Source organism: Schistocerca gregaria, chromosome 4, assembly GCF_023897955.1.
Source record: "Schistocerca gregaria isolate iqSchGreg1 chromosome 4, iqSchGreg1.2, whole genome shotgun sequence".
In the NCBI taxonomy this organism is placed as follows: Eukaryota; Metazoa; Arthropoda; class Insecta; order Orthoptera; family Acrididae; genus Schistocerca; species Schistocerca gregaria.
The window spans coordinates 80,066,438-80,087,548 of NC_064923.1; the positions used below are offsets into that span (position 1 = coordinate 80,066,438).

Below are 21,111 nucleotides of genomic sequence, written 5' to 3' on the forward strand. Positions count from 1 at the left end.
GATGATTTAGGTTAAGTAGTGTGTAAGCTTGGGGACTGATGACCTTAGCAGTTAAGTCCCATAAGATTTCACACACATTTTTGAAAGAGGAATAACAAAACACCGCAACACCCGGTGCAAACAGTACAAGAAGCCAAACAGCAAATGACTTCCCAAACTAGCTTTAGCTAACAAACCCATCACAAGACGAGAAGTTAGAAGACCTAAGACGAGATGGGCAGACAATTTGTGAAGACGGAAGAGGCTCAATGCTTAAATCATGAATTGAAGAAGAAGAAAGAATTGCTAGAATCGTGAATTCGATCATGAAAACAATTGTGTTTTGTTTGAGAGTGGAGAGTCATTCAAAAGCATTCATTCATTTCTGCTGTGCTTGGGAAGTTAATAGCAACATCACCGCAATAAATGGGAGGCACTGAAAGAAATTCTCAGGATCCTTACTTTTATAATCATTAACGTAGCACACATCACTCTAGCAAGCGGCAGGTGTGGTTATCTGCAAGAAAGTATTAGCTGATAAGTGTTATAATATCCAGTCACGACAATTGTAACTCATTCCAATGAAACAAGAAATATATAAAACACAAAACAACAGCTGGTGTAAACATGACTTAAGACTTATGTTTCTTGAAGTTTTCTCGACGGATCGAATATTCCACCCCGAATGCACTTCCGAAAAACGATGAAATGTAATGACAAACTTGTTTGTTTGTTCCACGGTTTTCCCGCTGCTGATGCAACATTAATTTAAAACTTTCCTTCCATCCTGCCTCTTTTATTCATAAGGTACCATGTTAAAGAAAACGCACGCGGCTTCTTTTCAGTGTTTAAAGGAGTTATACACAACATTCACTGCCTCCATAAATATCGTAACAGATAATATATTTAAGAAGCAGAACTTAAAGAAAGTGCACCTCCCTTACTTTCCGTCTCTAGTGCCCTGATTCACCAGCAAGTACAAGAAATAACTGCATGCAACTTCTAACACCTCCTGTGGATTTAGACATTTCGATTTCGTGATCTTAGATATGCGTTTACAGTGTCTTGCCACCGTAATTTAGGTCTCTGGATTTCAACAGTGAGATGATACAGGCTAATGAGTGAAGTGGGTGGTGCCCATATGATGTGTCCATACTACCGAAGTCTCAATTCTTGCATCGTTTCATTGACTCGAGTCATTCTAGTTACTGTTCGGATCGTTGTACTGTTGATATGGTCGAGCAGCGAAACGCCTAATTATCTTCTCACCAACCGCATTTCCATGACATGTTGTGAGTGCTCAGAACTTCTAGGTGTGGGCCAACACTCGGTCCCGTATACTGCAGCTGGCCTCGCCATTGTGCAGAATATCTTTCATTTTAGGAGGATAGGCATGTTCTTATAACAAAGAATACCAGTGATGTCTCTGAATCGCACCCAGGTCGCTTTGATTCTTGCTCGCACATCCTCATTCATACAGCCGTCACTTTGTAGCCGAGAAAGTAATATCGGAACGTGTTCACGTTTGTAACAGCAGCTCCATTAATTTTTAGTTTCAGGAAGTGGACTCATTTAGAGGTACTCAGTCTTGTGGACGTTTAAACTGAGGCACAGATCTTTGCAGACGATTACCATGTTTGGTCTTGATTTTCTAGATCCTCTCTGGTATGTGCAGCATGCATCCCATCACCAGCGTATAGCACCTATAATAGGTAGATTGGTTTGAACATGGACGTAGATGGAGGGAGCTGACGTCTGATTAAATTTGCTGCTCATGTGCTGAAAGAAGATTAAAGTGGCTCCTCAGGTGTTGAAAGAAGGGCAGTTACTATTCCAGTTGGAGAGGGCTCTTTGCGGTGCTGGAAGTCCTTATCAAGTCACTGAAAGAATTCACAGACGCACTGCTAGCATCCTAACAGATCGATAGTATAACACCGATGCCCAGAGAACTTAGAGCGGAATTATTACAGTCTTATCCACGCGATGTACAGATTAACGGTTGCCGCAGGTCCTCAGCCTTGTAATCTTATACGAATTCCACTTCTTAATGCAGCAATTCTTCTAGCATCAGGAGGAACAGTAACATGAGCACACCACGGACTTATTAGAATCCAACCACACTCAAGTATTACAAGAATCATGTGACACCAACATATTACAGACAACGCGCGCATGGTCGTTTCTTACAGTGATGATAAAGCAGTTCCTCGATACAGCGTGTCCGGGCTAGAGATATAAAAAAAACCTTTGTTTATATTTCAGTACCTATTAACGTTTATAACTTCATTAGTCCAACATTGTACACCGCATCCTAGATATTTCTATGCATGTTGGTACAGTTCACTGTGGGCATAGTTTCTAGCTCGACTGAGATCGAAACGTTTCACCACTTCCCGCCACCTGTTCATAATTATGGCAGCTGTTGTCTCTACTGCCCAGCGGAGTGAGATCGGCAGAGGGAGGGAGCCAGCCAATACGACAACCCCCCTCCTCCCCCATCCACTTTCTGATCTAACACTCATGCAGAAATGGGGTGACATCCCCGTGATCCTGTTGGAAAACGACGTCGGGAGGCATCTGCGGAACTGCATAGGTTATCAACATGTCGAGACAGATTTTCCCTGTCACTGTAGAGTCCTTAAAAATGGACCATTCATCAAAGTTCATGCAATCCCAACCACAAATTAACTTTTGGTGAGTTCCTTTCGTACTCAATCACTTCTCCTGGAGACTCACTTCCCCATATTCGACAGTCATGTCAGTTAACTTTTGCCACATCACTGAACAGCACTGCATTAAGGCAGTCGTTGCTTTCGTCTATACGATGCAACATTTCAGCAGCAAAATCACATCGCCTGCGGTGATCCTCAGGCAAACTTTGGTGTTTTTAAGCATGCAACCGGAGACGTCTGTGTACAATGTCGTGCATCTCCATACGGGAGACGGCTAATTCCCACTAGCTTGTGTAATGGATTTACGTGGGCTTATGGCGAATGCTTCGCGCACACGTTCCACGGTCTCTTCATTCGCATGCGTTTTAGGATGTTTTCCAGCATTTGAAATCAAACTTCCCGTTTCTCTAAGATTCTTTCTCAGTCATAAATGGGCTTACTTGTGGAGGGGGGGGGGGGGTCTACGTTCCGTTCTCTTTTTCCTTAACACTGAACACTTGTTACAGATTTTAACTCTGCTAACCACAGCAAACACTGCAGCTTTCGTAGTAGGGTCCACAAGTTGACTGTAAGGAATAAGTCTGTCTAATACACAATTAAGGTTTTTGCGCATGTATCATACAACTCAGCGCCGTTCATGAAATTGTGAGGATAAAATCTTGGAGAGTGTATCTACTGATTGCATAGGTACCCAAGAACATAAAATGTAGAGTTCTATCGTTATAAGAATTTGTTTGTATATACCTCTAGCCTTGACATCCTGTACTTTGTGTAAGAATAAGCTGACTGTATGGTGTAAGCTAAACGCCAATAATAATAATAATAATAATAATAATAACACAAGTTACATGAGAATCTTTGGATGAATGGCGCGGTTTTCGCCGTGAAAACGTGTCGAGCAGAGTAAACGAAGCGGTATTCCAAGAAGCCTAGGTGACAATTCTGCAGGCAGCATCGTAAATCCCATAGATGACGAGAATAATATGAGAGAAATTAGGGCGCGAATACAGGCTTAGAGCCGGCCGGAGTGGCCGAGCGGTTCTCGGCACTAGTCTGGGACCGCACGACCGCTACGGTCGCAGGTTCGAATCCTGCCTCGGGCATGGATGTGTGTGATGTCCTTAGGTTATTTAGGTTTAAGTAGTTCTAAGTTCTAGGGGACTGATGACCACAGCAGTTAAGTCTCATAGTACTCAGAGCCATTTGAACCACTTTGAACAGGCTTATAGAGAATTATTTTTTCTTCACTTGATACGCGAATGGAATAGGGCAAATGTGCTAAAACTGTACGAAGTGCCGTGCACTGTTCGGTTGTTTGCGAAGCAGACGTATGTACTTAATATGGCAGGTCTGTTCATCTTTTTCATTGATGTTTTGGGAGGCGCTCCACTTCTTGCCGTGCCCTTCGACAGTAAAAGAGACCGGGAAAGACAATGCACTGAACACTGTCAGTCGGTGTTACGTAAACAGTGTCGGCTGCCTTGCAAAGTACCTCGTACGGTATAAGGAGATGCCCCGGTAATGGCTGAGCTGGCAAAGCCTGCGTGCAGCCAGCGGCCGGCTGGAAGACGTCAGCCTTTGTTTGGCGAGCAAGCGGCGACACGATCCCACTGGAGGCAGGTTCCTTCCTGTCCACGGCCGCAGGAAGCCACTTGTCGGTTCCCCTGGCCGCACGCAGTACCTGCACACAACAGTACAGTACACAGTGCGTGGCAGAAAGGTGTTTTTCACTGTCTGCTAGCGTTCGAGTGATACACTTGCGGGTATACTGTACGCCACTTCCCGCAGTTTTGTGTCTGAAGATTGAGCCCTGTGGCTTCGAAATCGATAGCGATACGAAAACAATAACAGGTGCGTGGATAACGATGTAGAATAATTAGTATTTATTTGCCGCCGTGACAGTATTACTAATGTTACCATTGGTTTTCGTACATTCAGTTACGTAGCACAGTTTAGTAGACTAGCTAGCACGTATTCCTGCCGTGAATAGGAGGTTGAAAATCAGTAGCTTAACACTAACCGCCTTTAAATCTTTGAAGAACTAACGAAGCGTATATTGCAAAGTAATGGACTCATCTCTAAGCATTAATCGCAAGATAAACCTGTATTTTGTTCGATGAATAGATGCTGTTGTTCGTTTTACACGTGGCCGTTATAGCCAACCACAAATCTCACAGGAAATTGCGTATAGTGAGGTGTACATAAGAACCACCAGCTTGTTAAATAGGCGCATACGTGACGTTCGTTACTTAAAACATCACGAATGCCCCTCGAGGTTTGACGTTGGGCTCACGGATTTACGTCAAACTTCGTACACCTGCAGTAGGCCGTTAATATAACATAATGCCCAAGCAGCAAAGCCCACTATTGTGGCAGTGCCGCGAAAATTGCAAGAAAGGTTTCCGTGCCTATTACGTAACTGATGTACTTCTGCGAAGTCATTGTGGTCAACCGGTTAGCGGTAGCGCTTAGTAAGCGGGTCTTGTATGGGCGACGATTCAAAACCCGCTACCACTTGTTTTTGAACCTATATTTTTCTCATCACTGGTCAGATTATTTAATTTATAACATTTGCGAAGAAATATAATTAAAAAAAACCACGTCCATTTTCATGAAGTTGTAGTGAATTTCATATATGTGACTATACTACTTGTAATTAAATTTTCAAGGACGAGGGACAGGCTAGGGAAGCCCAAGCCAAACCTCGATAAATAATGATATGAATGACATTAATCACAATGAGTAATATAGTAAGTCATAATGCACTAGACCACAAGAGTAATTACAATAACTCGTCGGATGTGTTCTGGAAATTACACGTTGCAGGACGATGTTTGTCACAAAGACATGGAAAACATAAAATTGTAACTTCGTGCAAATAATTCACTACACACACGTTTTTTTCAATATGTTATCTATCAAATGTCATATAAATTAAATAATATGACCAGTGATAAAAAAATAAATTAATGATTGCGTTTTAGCGGGAGTCGAAGCGTTGCCTCATGCACGTTCGCCTTACGAAGCTCGAATGCTAACCACGTGATCACTGTGAGTTCTAACATCGACTACCTACGCACAGCCGGCCGACGTGGCCGAGCGGTTCTAGGCGCTTCAGTCCGGAACCGCGCGACTGCTACGGTCGCTGGTTCGAATCCTGCCTCGGGCATGGATGGGTGTGATGTCTTTAGGTTAGTTAGGTTTAAGTAGTTCTAAGTTCTAGGGCACTGATGACCTCAGATGTTAAGTCCCATAGTGCTCAGAGCAGTTTGAACCATTTTTGAACCTACGCACAGATAAATAACCCACATAACAGACGCGCAAAACTTCTCTTGTGATTTTCTTGGAATTGCCGGGGCAGTGCACCTTACTACTTTCCCATTATGTAGTTTTAATGGCATTACTAAAGGCGTACAAAGTTGGAAGCAAATCTGCGATCCCAACGTCGTGGCCTCCCCTTATAAGTATATTAATATTCTATGTGCCTGACTTGCCTCAAGTTCTATACGAGAGTAAAAAATGGAAATATCCAAAGACACGTTTCTATCATGGTGCTGACTGTAGACAATTTTCTAATGGTAAAGTTATTGCATTCAGTTTCTGCAAGCCCGTGGATTTGTGCCTTCCGCGAGACTAGATCGTCTAATTACAGGCCCTGAAATCTTGTGATGCCTCCTGTTTCACTAACTGTGGTAATATTGCTAGAAGTTTGTATGTGGGAAGAAACAGAATTCTACATTATGGACTCCATGTACTGCGTCTTGTTCGCCGTTGTGCGATTGAGGACTACAGCGAAAAACACAAATCGGAACGACAGGATCTGGACTTGAGCCCCGTCGCCACTTAATACAACTCCAGTGTCTATGGCGGCCAGCCATTTAAGTACAAGAGTACAGATCCCGCTCGCCTCCACATTGTGCAAGCAAGCCACGCTTGTCGAAGCACCAGTTTGTGCTTCGAATGCGCGGAGTACCGACAACGATTTGCTGGTTTTGGTGCTGCCTTTACAACTATGATGCGAAAAAAAAAGGAATGACGCAACGTGATTTCTGGTGTAAACACTGGTTAACGAAACACTGAATCTATGTACCTTATGACTACCTGATCCTTATTTTTATCTTTTCTTTCCTTTGCTTCATTCTGGGAGATTTTTATGTAACCACATGTTTGCCTGTGACAGTAAGTTGCTTTGTATTTTGTTCAAAGTACACCATACGGCATTTACTTTTTGCTGTTGCCGCTTTTCGATTTCTGATGCAAGCCTGCTTTCACATATTCTTATAAACTTTCCCAGCAACTTGTGATTCTCTTGCTTCGTATCACTCGACATAACTCCGCTACGGAAACCGCCACACAACTAACGTTTGCTTGCAGTAGCTTGTACGCTGTTCAAGTTTGCACGACTGACGATCGATGAAGCCTCAGGCAGTTTGAACAGACGCACAGTCACCCTGCGGTCGTCCGCTCGTGCCAGCACAAAGTGCTTAATTAGGCATGTTTGCCAGACTTTGTGCTGCGTGTTCGGCCACTATGCCACGTCGCACGAACAGCACGACCGACTGTACCTGTGCTGCTGACGTTAGGAGATGGGTAGGGGGCGAGCCTCCCTTATCGCCACGGGACATTTGAGCCGTGCTGGCCGCTGGCGTCTGCACATCAGATCAGTTTACCCAACGTCTGCGTCGTTACCTAGCTCGCCTACAGGAGGCAAGGGCAGAACTGGAAATTGCCAATCTAGCGAACGACAATGCGCGCAATGTTCCCCTTCTCTCTCTCTCTCTCTCTCTCTCTCTCTCTCTCTCTCTCTCTCTGTGTGTGTGTGTGTGTGTGTGTGTGTGTGTGTGTGTGTGTGTGTGTGTGTGTGTGTGTGTGTGTTTGTTTCTTGTACACAGCACCATCTGTACAGAGGTAACACCAGTTCTAATGGACAATAACTGCTGTAGGAAGTGAGGGAATGTATCATACGAACCATTCCAGCATAGTTCAAAAACACTCGGCATACAGCTCGAAGGCTGCACATTTTATTCATGATTTCAACACAATATTGTATCCCCCATTCTGCTGGCTACACGATCCCATTTTGCAACATGATCTCCACGCAATGCGACACCTTTTGCCACCTCACTGGGTAAGGCTGTACGCCCACATGGTACCACTGTACTGCTCGACCTCGGAGCCAACGTCTTGCTGCGTCAATAACCTCCCAATCATCCACACATCGCTTCCTGCGGAGTTCATCCTTCATTGGGCCAAACAGATGCGAAGTCCGAGGAATGACGGTTGATGTTTTGTGAGCTGCTCTCAGGTGCGCAGACCTGTACGGATCTTTGCGCTGTCATCGAGACAGAGAGGTTCGGGCATTTTTGTGGCACCTTAATACTCTCAAATACGACTTGTAGGTATTGGTAGACTATTTTCTCACAGAAGATATTTGGTTAGCATCTTTAAATGAATTATCGTAAAATATAAGCTTCCACATTCGAAAATCTTAGTTATATACACTACTGGCCATTACAATTGCTACACCAGGAAGAAATGCAGATGATAAACGGCTATTCATTGGACAAATATATTATACTAGAACTGACATGTGATTACATTTTCACGAAATTTGGGTGCATTGATCCTGAGAAATCTGTACCCAAAACAATCACCTCTGGCCGTAATAACGGCCTTGATAGCCTGGGCATTGAGTCAAACAGAGCTTGGATGGCGTGTACAGGTACAGCTACCTATGCAGCTTCAACACGATACCACAGTTCATCAAAAGTAGTGCATGGCGTATTGTGACGAGCCAGTTGCTCGGCCACCATTGACCAGACGTTTTCAATTGTTGAGAGATCTGGAGAACGTGCTGACCAGGGCAGCAGTCGAACATTTTCTGTATCCAGAATGGACTGTACAGGACCTCAACATGCGATCGTGCATTATCCTGCTGAAATGTAGGTTTTCGCAGGGATCGAATGAAGGGTAGAGCCACAGGTCGTAACACACCTGAAATGTAACGTCCACTGTTCAAAGTGCCGTCAATGCGAACAAGAGGTGACCGAGATGTGTAACCAATAGCACCCCATACCGTCACATCGGGTGATACGCTAGTATGGCCGGCCAGAGTGGCCGAGCGGTTCTAGGCGCTACAGGCTGGAACCGCGCGACCGCTACGGTCGCAGGTTCGAATTCTGCCTTGGGCATGGATGTGTGTGACGTCCTTAGGTTAGTTAGGTTTAAGTAGTTCTACGTGCTAGGGGACTGGTGACCTCAGCAGTTAAGTCCCATAGTGCTCAGAGCCATTTGAACGCCAGTATGGCGATGACGAATACACGTTTCCAATGTGCGTTCACCGCGATGTCGCCAAACACTGAAGCGACCATCATGATGCTGTAAACAGAACCTGGATTCATCCGAAAAATGACGTTTTGCCATTCGTGCACCCAGGTTCGTCGTTGAATATAATTCGACCTTTATCAAAGTCGGAAACGTGATGGTACGCACTTCTCCTCCTTATGCGAGGCATCACAACAACGTTTCACTAGGCAACTACTGTTTGTGTATGAGAAATCGATTGGAAACTTTCCTCATGTTAGCGCGTTGTAGGCATCGCCACCGGCGCCAACCTTGTGTGAATGCTCTGAAAAGCTAATCATTTGCATATCACAGAATCTTCTTCCTGTCGGTTAAATTTCGCGTCTGTAGAACGTCCATCTTCATGGTGTAGCAGTTTTAATGGCCAGTAGTGTATTAAGCGAGTTCTGAGGGTGGCAATCATCAAGGCAAATGCGTTTTTCTTTTCACGAATTTTCAATAACCAACTTTCACCTCCGAATGCGGAAACATTTTGTTGACTCTCACCTACAAAGGGAGAAATTACCATCGTGATAAGATATGAGAAATCAGAGTACGCTCGGAAATATTTCGGTATTCATTTTTCCCACCAGGTGAGAAATAGCCTATAAACGGTTCTATAAACCTTCTCTCCCGAAATTTAAATGCGAACTGAGGTATCAGAAGCTGCACGTGAATTACTGTGTCATATGAAGCGCCACAAATCCAGTTGGAAGAACCAATATACGATCAGTATTAACGGAAGGCGTAGATTGTGGAAACTGCCCGAGCTATCGCTACAGCAACACATTAGGAACTTCCACAGTGGCCTGATGTAGGTCTGCGCCACATCGTCTTCGCGTCAACATCATCTCTGAAACGCAACAGGCAACTGTAACGTCTTACACAGGTGTAGAAGTATGAAACCAGAATTTGGTTGCAATGATTACACGTCTGTTGTTTGGAACTCATAAACAATATTTTGTTCAAAATAATCGCCATTACTATTTATACATTTCTTGCACCTCTCCGGCAGGCTATGAATGCCACGCCAAAAAAAACCAGTTCTTCTTTTGAAGCGAACCAGTCAGCGAGCCATTTTCGTACATTTTCATACGAATTGAAGCGCCGTTCAGCTAGAGCGTGTCCCAGTGATGCAAAACAGATGATAATCGGACGGAGCCAAGTCTTGGGAATAAGCCGCATCCCTTATGTTTCCCAACTCAACGCCTCGATCGTTCCCCTGACCCGTTTTGCTGTGGTGATGGGGCGTTATCAAGGGGCAATATGACTTTGAGTTGCCTTTTTCCCTATTACGGTCCTTTTCACGTAATGCTCGATTTAAATCGATCATTTGCTGTTGGTAGCGACCAGTGTTAACGGTTTCACCAGGTTTTAGCAGCTCATAATAGATGACACCGTTCTGATCCCATCAAACACAGAGCATTGCCTTCTTTCCAAAGCGATTTGGTCTTGCAGTGGATGTCGATGATTTGCCTGGATTCAAATGGCTCTGAGCACTATGGGACTTAACTTTTGAGGTCATCAGTCCGCTAGAACTTAGAACTACGTAAACCTAACTTACCTAAGGACATCACACACATCCATGCCCGAGGCAGGATTCGAACCTACGACCGTAGAGGTCACGCGGTTCCAGACTGTAGCGCCGCTCGGCCACCCTGGCCGGCTTGCCTGGATTCACCCATGATTTACGACGCTTAGGTTTCTCAAAATATATCCATTTTTCACCATCTGTCACTATTCTATGAAAAAAAAAAGACTTTCTTTAGTATCTGGCGAGCGGTATTTCAGAAGCGGTCTTTCGATTTGCTTGAGGTCTTTCATTCATTTCATGCGGAGCCTGTTTTCCCACTTTCTGCAGTTTTCCTATGGTTTTCAAACGAAGAGAAACAACGGCTTCCTGCGTCCCATTCAATTGTCCCGCGAGTTCCTGTTGAGTTTGAGCACCATCTTCATCCAATAAGGCCTGCAATTCGTTGTCTTGGAACTTTTTCGGTGGTTTCTCGAGCTCGTGGTTTTTTCACGTCAAAATCACCACTTTTGAATTTTTTGAACCACTCGAAACACTGTGTTTTCCCTAGAGCATGTTCGCCGAAAGCTTCGACAAGCATTCGTTGCAATTCTGCAGTAGTTTTCTTCAAATGAGAAGAAAAAACCAATGCTAGACTAAAATCGTAGTTCGTAGGCACAAAACTAAACATTTTTACGGGTTTGAAACAGATAGTGATGTATGGAAGTTGGGTTACTTCGTGTTGATATTAAGATCAGTAATTCAGTAGTAAATATACGAGGCAGTAAGTGGCGAAGTAAGGGCTACTGCAGTCCCGTACAAGAAAAAACACCGAAAATAATACAGGAATTTTAACTGTTTACCGTACCTCTAAGCACAAATTAGAAATAATTTTACGCTGGAAGAAACCATGCCTAAAATACGTTCCTGATTTGGAACGATCTGGAAGTCGTACCTTCTGCAAGGTGTAAGGCGCATTGACCTAAAAGTATGTTGGAAAATAAATAGTATTTCAGTAAGAGAAACAAACTACGTTAAAGCCTCTTCAGCCAGCTTTGGCTCGGGCGAAGCGCACGGGGCAGCACTGAGCTTCCGGCAAAGTTTAAAGGTCATCACGGTGGCATTGTACTTGCTCACTGGCCTGCTACAAGCCAGCATCTAGCCATTCTAAAGCAGGGAAACGTTGCGTATCACATTCCAGGGCGATTTATTTTCCCTACGCGTCGTCCTGTGCCCTTGCAAAGTATTGGTGTTTTCTAATGTACTTTAATAACACATCCAGAATTCTCAATCGAAAGTGAAAAGGTTTTTGACGGTGCCGTTAAACTTTGAAACAGAACCAACAGTAAAGGAAGAGTTTTAGAACGAAGAAGCGTTTTGACAATGCAGACGTGCCAAAACTGACGGTTGCGTAGCTAAATGAGACAGTAGTCAATGTCTGTCATCCCGTAGTAAAATAAGCTTATACTAAGCTCACTTAATGTGTTTATACTCAGTATTAGTGATATAAATCTAACGGTGATGTCTAGTGTTGAGAGATGAAACACACCTACCGCACGTCTTGCAGCCAGTGTGTTTCCAGCTGACACGCACATCACCCATACTTAACCTCCCAAGCTCGGATGCAAATCAGTGCTTCAGGTCGCTTTTCAGTAGTTCGTAACAATAAACCATGGTTCTGTTAGAATCATTTTAAAACGATACCGCTTGACTCCACGACACGAAATGCCATTAGATCGTAAGACATTTATACGTACAGAATACTCCGCAAGCCATTGTCAAGTAGGTGGTATAGGGCGCTTTTTACCAACAAAAGTAACGCACTGTCATATTCTATTCGCGTATGAAGCAAGGGAAATATGGCTGACTATACTCCTGCAAGCGTGCTATCTCTCTATTATCATTTTCTCACGTTTCCGAAATACACGTTGTGGGCAGCACAACTGCTCCACAACCTAACTAGAATACCGGTCATGTTAACTAATCCAACGGCGTTTCTCAATATCACTGCCGCCATTCTTCCAAAGATTCCCACTTTTTAAGTTGGCAGGGCATTTTCTTTAAAAAAAATCTCTCAATTCGGACTCTAGCTGCTCAGATATTTAGTCAACTAAACTGTCGTTTAATATATTTACAAATTACATGTTTGTTGTGAAGCTTCAATACGTCTCACTCTTTTTTAATTATACACTCATTTTACGAAAGTCATGGGATAGCGATATGCTGGAAGTTTAATAATTAAAACATGCTCAGAATATATATATATATATATATATATATATATATATATATATATCCAAAAAACACAAAAAAATTCAATCAAAAAATCTAAAAGAAGATAAAGACATGATTTTAGTTAATAATCTAAGTTCACCTACCAAATTCAATGATGGAGGAGCAGCCATATTTGATGATCTTAAAAGGAATCACCATAAAGCCATTCTAGGCATCAAATTAATTATACCCTTGTTAATTAATAATCTTCGTCTACCTGAAAGTTCATAAATAATATTAGATAAACAAAATAATCCAGAAGAACATAAACCATGACCAACCGTTAAGGAAAGTGAACCTATACAGCCCCATCAATTCGATATGATATGATGTATATGCACATACACAAATGGCCGTAGTATCGCATACACAAGGTATAAAAGGGCAATACATTGACTGAATTTTCATTTGAATTCAGGTGATACAGTTGAAAAGGTTCCCGACGGTATTATGGCCGCACGACAGGAATTAAGAAAACTTTGAACGCGGAATGGTTAGGAGCTCGATGCAAGGGGCATTCCATTTCGAAAATCGTTAAGGGGTACTGCGAGATCCACAATGTCAAGCGTGTGCCGACAATACCAGATTTCCGGGTTACCTCTCACCAGACAACGCAGTGGCCGAAGGCCCTCACTTAACGACCGAGAGCAGCAGCGTTTGCTAACATACAAGCAACACCGATTGCTAACATACAAGCAACACCGATTGAAATAACCGCAAAAACAAGTGTGGCACCTACGACGAACGTATCTGTTTGGACAGTGCGGCAAAATTTGGCGAGTGCCTTTGCTAACACCACAACATCGCTTCCAGTGCCTCTCCTGGGCTCGTGACCATATATCCGTTGGCCCGAAGACGACTGGAAAATCGTGGCCTGGTCAGATGACTTTCGATGTCAGTTGACAAGAGCTGAAAGTAGGGTCCGAGTGTGGCACAGAAGCCACGAACCGATGGATCCAATTTGTAAACAAGGCGCTGTGGAAGCTGATGGTGACTCCATAATGGTGTGTTTACAAGGAATGAATTGGTTCCTCTAGCCAAACTGAAACGATCATTGGCTGGAAATTTTTATGTTCGGCTACTTGCAGAACATTTGCAGCCTTTCGTGGAGGTTTATGTTCCCAAGCAACAATGGAATTTTTATTTGTCCACCCAGATCGCCCGACATAAATCCCTTCGAACATTCGTGGGACATAATCGTGCACAAAATCCCTCATTGGCAATAGTTTTGCAAGTATGTAGGGCTACAGAGGAAGTATGGCTTAATACTTCTGTAGGGGCCTTCCAACGACTTCTTGAGTCCACGCGACGTCGAGTTGCTGTACTGCGCCGGGGGAAAAGGAGATCCGACACGATATTAGGAGGTGTCTGATGACTTTTGTCACTTCAGTGTACATTGCAGTCCAAATGCCACAAACATGCTGCTTCTTATTTTTCATCCTGTCGTACAAAAGTCTTGTGCTCGGATATTAATAATAGACAAGTCGTGTTTCATTCGTAGTAAGTTTTAGAGGGCTCATCGGTGGAGATAACTATTTGGGCGTTCTTTTACACTTTTGTATGGGCTATAATGACATCTTCTCAGCTCGTCTCTGACCCTTCAACGCCTGCCGTCAGATGCACTTGATGAGGACCTCAAACACTTGCAGATACACTGCAGTGTTCCAGAATCCTCTTCAAGAAATATGTCTTCTACTCGTCTTACCCACTTCTAATTTCACGTATTATTCCCACTTCATATAGTATTAATTATTATTCCTAGCTATTAATATGCAATGAAGCCATCTAGAAGTTGTGACAGAATACTATTGGGTTGTTTCTTTCGTTTGTGTGCACTATCTTCTGTTCATCAGCATTTGAAGTACTCCGGAATTCAATACAGCCTGAGTCATTATGCATTTCTTAAAATCATCCAGCCTCAATCCCACCAGGTAGACGATACCACGGTAAGCGCATAATCAATGAGCGCTGCTGATCCTATTTAATATAAAGCTCATAAAATTGAGGTCATTAACGATCACTATTAAGCCGTTTCGTTACTGCTGAACATTGGTGGATTGCTATATTGCATTCGGTTACATCAACTAAAATTTCTTTGTATCTATAAGTCCATCTTTATACAGGATGGTTGTGGGACGTCCGCTGCTCGGTATAAAATGTCAGATGTAAACGTCTTCTGCCATCTAAATTTCCAGTTTTATTTTGTTTTTCCAACCGGATTTAGCGTTAAATTACGCCATCTTCAGGCCCCCTGAATGACATGTAGGAAGAATCCCACTTCCTGAACAATCGAAGAGAGGGCCAGCAAACAGTCCCTGGTCCATGTCTCGGTTATCACTTGCCGTCTATTCAAGCGATGATCGAAGGGATCGTAGCGTTACGAAGACATGTACGGAGACCAGGGACTGTATACTGGCCCTTACTTCGACTGTGCAGGAAGTGGGATTCTTCCTACAGGTCATTCAGGGGGCCTGAAGGTGGCGTAATTTAACGCTAAAACCGGTTGCACAAATACAATAAAATTGGAAATTTAGACGGCAGAAGGTGTTTAAATTTGACATCTTACAATTTCTTCGAGCCGATCAGATATCTGTGTAGGTACACCGTAAGACTGTATCTTGGTCATCACTCGGCGGTATGTTGTAAATTGTATCGGAAATCTAGCGGGTTGGAATCTAAACATTTCACCTACGTCTACAACTCGAAAGCTTCTTTGTGTTAAAATATGCAAGACAAGACAAAACAGAACGTGAAGAGGAGAACAAAACTGGGACGAAATGGAGTGAGGAATCTGTTGAGGGGTGACAAGATACAAACTACGTCCTTTCGTGTGGTGACTGAATGCTTCGCCAGAACGGATGATGGCCTGTGCGTCCTGCAGACAGGCCGCTATCGAACCGCGGCCCCTGACGTAAGAGGTATTAATACCCGAGTAGCGTGGGCGCACCGCCAGCCTGCCCGTCTTTCTCTGAGCTGCCTAGGCCAGGCGAGGCGGCTAGGTGCTGTGCTGTACTGGACTGACCTAACATTCGCAAAGCCGCCTGGAGACCAATCGCGATACTCCTGGACGTAGACCGCCAACCTTTACCTGCGATGGTTCACATCCCACCGATCGTACTAAGACAGGCAGGAAAACTTATCCAGTATGTACCGAGCGTGGTAGTGCATCGTTCAAAACCAAATTAGATTTTTCATGGGCTCCGTACAGGTGCATGTCGCGATGGTTACGATGGTGGGGCAAAGGCAGATTTCTTTCCTCATTCTTTCCCAGTCCTGGTAAATTTTTCGGCTCTAATGACAGAAAAGGGAGGAAATGGTAAAGGTACACGGGGAACGCTCAGCCACACACTGTAAGATGACCAGCATAATATAGATGTGTATACGACGGAGCGTTTCGTTACTAATGTAGACATGTAGGAGGAATACACGAGGTGCTTTTCGTCATTTCGAAGACTGGTTTGATGCAGCTCTCCAAGCCAGTCTATCCTATGCAACCAAGCCAGTCTATCCTATGCAAGCCTCTTCATCTTAGATCAGCTACTGCAGTCTACCATCCACTTGAGCCTGCTTATTGTGCTCGTATTCATCCCTTTGTCTCCCTCTGTGGTTTTTATCCCGTCGCACACACTTCCCTCCTATATCAATGTTAATGCATGAATAGAGGACTCAGGAAGGCCTTTATCCAACAGTGGACGTGGAATGAGTGGTGGTGACTGTGTTCTTAGAAGCAACGCTAAGGTGATGGATATTGGGTTTGATAGAACTATGTTCGTATAAATTATATTTCGCCGTGCAGCGACCTGTGTCGTGACGTCAGACGCTCGCTGTAGGCCCCGCGGCGCACACAATGGAGGCGGCAGGCGCTATGTGGACCGAGGTCACCTAATTGCCCTCATCTCCGTCTGTCCCACACGCCACTGGCCTTCCTGACGCGGACGACGACTTAATTTTCCCGTCCTGAATACACTATGTTGCACGACAACTTCAGAGACATCTTCTCTAGGCTGCCGCGAAACTGGCCTTCTGTTCATAGCGAAGCCAACATCTGAAACACTTATACTGTCGTGCTGAAATGAGCCCATAATTTATAGACAGTTGAAGGAAGTAAGCCATTAAAGTTCTGATACGCAATCCAATTTCGACAAACGGATATCTTCGGTAGGTTGAAGGTCCCATCATTGTCCAACAGGGAAACAACCTATTAGTGAGTTTAAAACACGTCGTCGGTGTGTGTGAATTTCGGTAAATGGACCCATTCCAAACGGCACAGCACACGGGAATTAGCAATGAATACCTTTGTTAACAAAATTCTACCGTATGCGACACTCTTTTCCTATATTTTTTCTTCACTGACACACGAGTTATCTTCAGAGGACTGATCATTTTTTTTACTGCATAGAAATATCGTAGAAGGAAAGCACTCTCTCAAATTGTTCATAAAATCGGAGATAAAACATGTCAGCAAAAGTTGTGATGATATACTTTTAACTAGATTCTGTGACACACGTTTACTGTTTCTCTGTATAGCATTATCTTACGATACTTATACTCGGAGAACTATTAATAGAAAAACAATAAAACGAATAGATTTGACCAACACAAATGCGGTGAATGTCCTTTGTTAACAGTGCTACAGCTAATGTACTTTCTCTGCAACCGTTTCATGTTGAAAAGACTGTTTTCTGGAGGATGACGGATTTGACATATTTTCGTATGATATTTACGATTTTCTGCGTTTTTTTTGTGTTTACAAATTAATTAATATTTCATGACACGTAATTATCTTACTGTTAAGATTGTTGTTGTTGTTGTGGTCTTCAGTCCTGAGACTGGTTTGACGCAGCTCTCCATGCTAATCTATCCCGTGCAAGCTCCTTCATCTCCCAGTACCTACTGCAACCTACATCCTTCTGAATCTGCTTAGTGTATTCATCTCTTGGTCTCCCTCTACGATTTTTACCTTCCACGCTGCCTTCCAATGCTAAATTTGTGATCCCTTGATGCCTCAGGACATATCCTACCAAACCGATCTCTTCTTCTAGTCAAGTTGTGCTGCAAACTTCTCTTGTCCCCAATCCTATTCAATACCTCCTCATTAGTTACGTGATCTACCCATCTAATCTTCAACTATTTTAAAAAACAGTTCAAATGGCTCTGAGCACTAAGGGACTTAACATCTGAGGTCATCAGTCCCCAAGAACTTAGAACTACTTAAACCTAATTAACCTAAGGACATCACACACATCCATTCCCGAGGCAGGTTTCGAACCTGCGACCATAGGTGTCGCGCGGTTCCAGACTGATGCGCCTAGAACCGCTCGGCCACACCGGCCGGCTAACAATTTTAAATCGAGATTAAAACTATTCATTACTATTTATAGTGCCAAGCTCTTTTTGCGCCTTTTGAAAGATTTCCGATCGTCGATAGGTTATCACTTGTGTGCCCAGTGCACTGTCTGGCTACTCGAGAAAAGCTGGTTGGGGGTAATTGGGGAGGTGCTTACTGCGCACCGTTTGGAATGTATTTTAGTTGCAGAACTCCTTGCTTGCAATAAGTCGTTCTGTTGCAGAAAGATTCATTTCAAGCTTCGTCTTCATCTGAGCGATCGGTTTTTAAACTTCTGTGGCGCTTGGTGTATATGTGTCAGACTTCAAATGTAAAGGTTCGGCTTTCCGTCCGAGTATTTGTTTCTATCCGTCACTTTCTCACCTCTGGCAGTGATTATTATTTTTTTTTTTTGGTGAAAAATGGCAAGCTGCACAAACGATTCGTGGATCACAATAAATTGCAGGTTACCCTGGAACTAGATGGGTAGTTCAGTTCGAAGGTAAAGGGCATACTACACACAAAAGGACAATGCATTTGTGTTCATACAACATTCGTATTGAGAACAACTTCACTTAATTTTCTTCTGCGGTCAGCTTCTGCTACAACCTACTACTAGTTCCGATATAACTTGGTCTCTCTATTCGTCGGGCGCTAATTTTGTGGTATTAAGTCATCAGTGATTGCTGAGTGTTATCTGTCACTCTGGGACGTTGTGAAAAGCTCGTTGTACGGGCCATACAGAATGATAGATAGGTGCTGAAGTCAGGGGTCTCCAAACCGAATGGCTTTCCACCTTCCAATTTATGGATCTTTTCTTTTTCTTTTTTGATCATTCTGTGAAAGTAACTGCTTTTACAATCTACTTTTAGCTTGACCTAAGCTTGGGGACCAGAACGTTGGGAGTCAATATCGTCGACAGTGAGGCAGTGTAGAGGGCACATGTCGAGCTGTTTGGCTGACGCAACAGGACACCTAGCGCACTTCGGGTTCCTAGCCTCGAGTCTCCTAGAGCAGGGGTCTCCAAACTACGGCCCGCGGGCCAAATCAGGCCCGCGAGGGCCGGCAAACCGGCCCGCGTTAGCTGGCCGGACATCCCCGGTATCCGGCCCGCCAAATATTTGAGGTGGTACCTATACTGCCAACAATTGAGTTTCGAGGCCTATCGCGACCAATTCACCGCGACATTGGCTCTGCTACTCGCTACAAGACTACATAACTACACTTATTGTTGCGCCGCTTGAAATAACAATGCGTTGACATACTCTGCCTCTGTTACGTCTTGCAGTAATACTGCTGCTAACAATGATTTTCAGATTTAGTTAACTTTGCAGGACGCTTCCGTGAAGAATGTGCAGTGACATACTTTTTTGTCGGTGAAATTCGCCAGAATAAAATGCGCCAGAATTTCGGTCAGCTACGCCCACCGATCAAAATTATGTAGTTAAATAAAAAAAAATTCCCACAACCTTAGATTTTTGCGATTTCATCTTTCCTATAGCCTTACATTACGGTGATGGTGGAGTGCTAGGGTGCTTTAATTGCACTAGGTAGATCTTGGCCCTTAAGACTTCGTGGAGGAGTCACTGTGGCCCGCGGATTAATAAGTTTGGAGACCCCTGGTCTAACTGGTTAGTGCTAGACTGGCCGTATTTATTAGTGGTAGTGTTTCCACGGTTACTTTCGTACCATGTTTTTAGTGGTCTATACGTTTCATGTTTTTTTTTTGTACTGCAGAGCGGTGCGACAAAGACGCGAGCGTTTCTCCTGGAAGTATGCCGGCCACACGCCTGCCTTTTCCGGGTCGCTCATTTGCGGGTGTCTGCATTGTGTGCGGCACGCACAGACCCGGCGGCCTGCGGCTAGCGGCGCGTGTCGCTTTGTGTGCCAGCGCTGCGTGACCGGGAAGTGCACGCACAGCTGTATACCCGCCGCACACCACAATGCCAGCTTGTTGGCCCTTCAGGGGTGAAGGCACAGCTGAACGGCCGGCTCGAGCTGTGCCAGCTTACCATTTATAGATTGCAGTCTACGAGCGCTCGCGACTGCGATTGAATACTGCGCGTTGCAGCACAATGCAACAGCCGAGATCGGCGAAGAACGCTTCTGTAGTAGCGCTCAGCCCTGAAGTAGCAAGTTCGAGTACTGGCGTGTAAGAAATATCCATCGCTAGTATCTGGCTGCCAGGAAGAGGATCGTTTACAGTAAACAGATACGCTCATATCTGGCTCAGGCTAATGGTTCAAATGGCTCTGAGCACTATGGGACTCAACTGCTGTGGTCATTAGTCCCCTAGAACTTAGAACTACTTAAACCTAACTAACCTAAGGACATCACACACATCCATGCCCGAGGCAGGATTTGAACCTGCGACCCTAGCAGTCGCACGGGTCCGGACTGCGCGCCTAGAACCGCGAGACCACCGCGGCCGGCTAAAGGAAGTGTGTGTAACTTTTCACTAAAGAAAGATTTAATTTGCTGTCTTGTCTATTTGTGTTGTTGACATGTGTAGCGTGAGCAATGGAGTGATCCTGAGGGCATGAAATGTTGCTGACAAATGGTTCAAATGGCTCTGAGCACTATGGGACTTAACATCTGAGGTCATCAGTCCCCTAGAACTTAGAACTACTTAAACATAAATAAACTAAGGACATCACACACATCCATGCCCGAGGCAGGATTTGAACCTGCTACCGTAGCGGTCGCGCGGTTCCAGACTGTAGCGCCTAGAACCCTCGGCCACTCCGGCCGGCTGTTGCTGACAGACGAATATCGTAGGTGAGGAAACGATAAATTAGTTAAATGTTTGCATCCGCCTGGAACGGAGTGAATAATCACAAACTTTGTGTTTCTCTTTATCACAAAGGAAAAGCACAAAAGATTTCCTTTAAATTATACAAGTCTGCATACACTCCTGGAAATTGAAATACGAACACCGTGAATTCATTGTCCCAGGAAGGGGAAACTTTATTGACACATTCCTGGGGTCAGATACATCACATGATCAC

General features: G+C 44.1%; 1 protein-coding gene across 3 annotated transcripts in view; it reads left to right on the top strand.

Moving 5' to 3' along the window:
* LOC126268221 (tumor protein p53-inducible nuclear protein 2) overlaps nucleotides 1-21,111 on the top strand; it is a 68,567-nt gene that overhangs the window by 20,105 nt on the left and 27,351 nt on the right. The window contains exon 1 of one of the 3 annotated variants that reach the window (XM_049973851.1): nucleotides 4,352-4,502. The exons of the other annotated variants lie outside the window; for them this stretch is intronic. The gene's annotated coding sequence lies outside the window, so the exon portion shown is untranslated. Of the gene's footprint in view, nucleotides 1-4,351; nucleotides 4,503-21,111 lie in introns of those variants that run through there. 3 annotated transcript variants of the gene reach the window in all.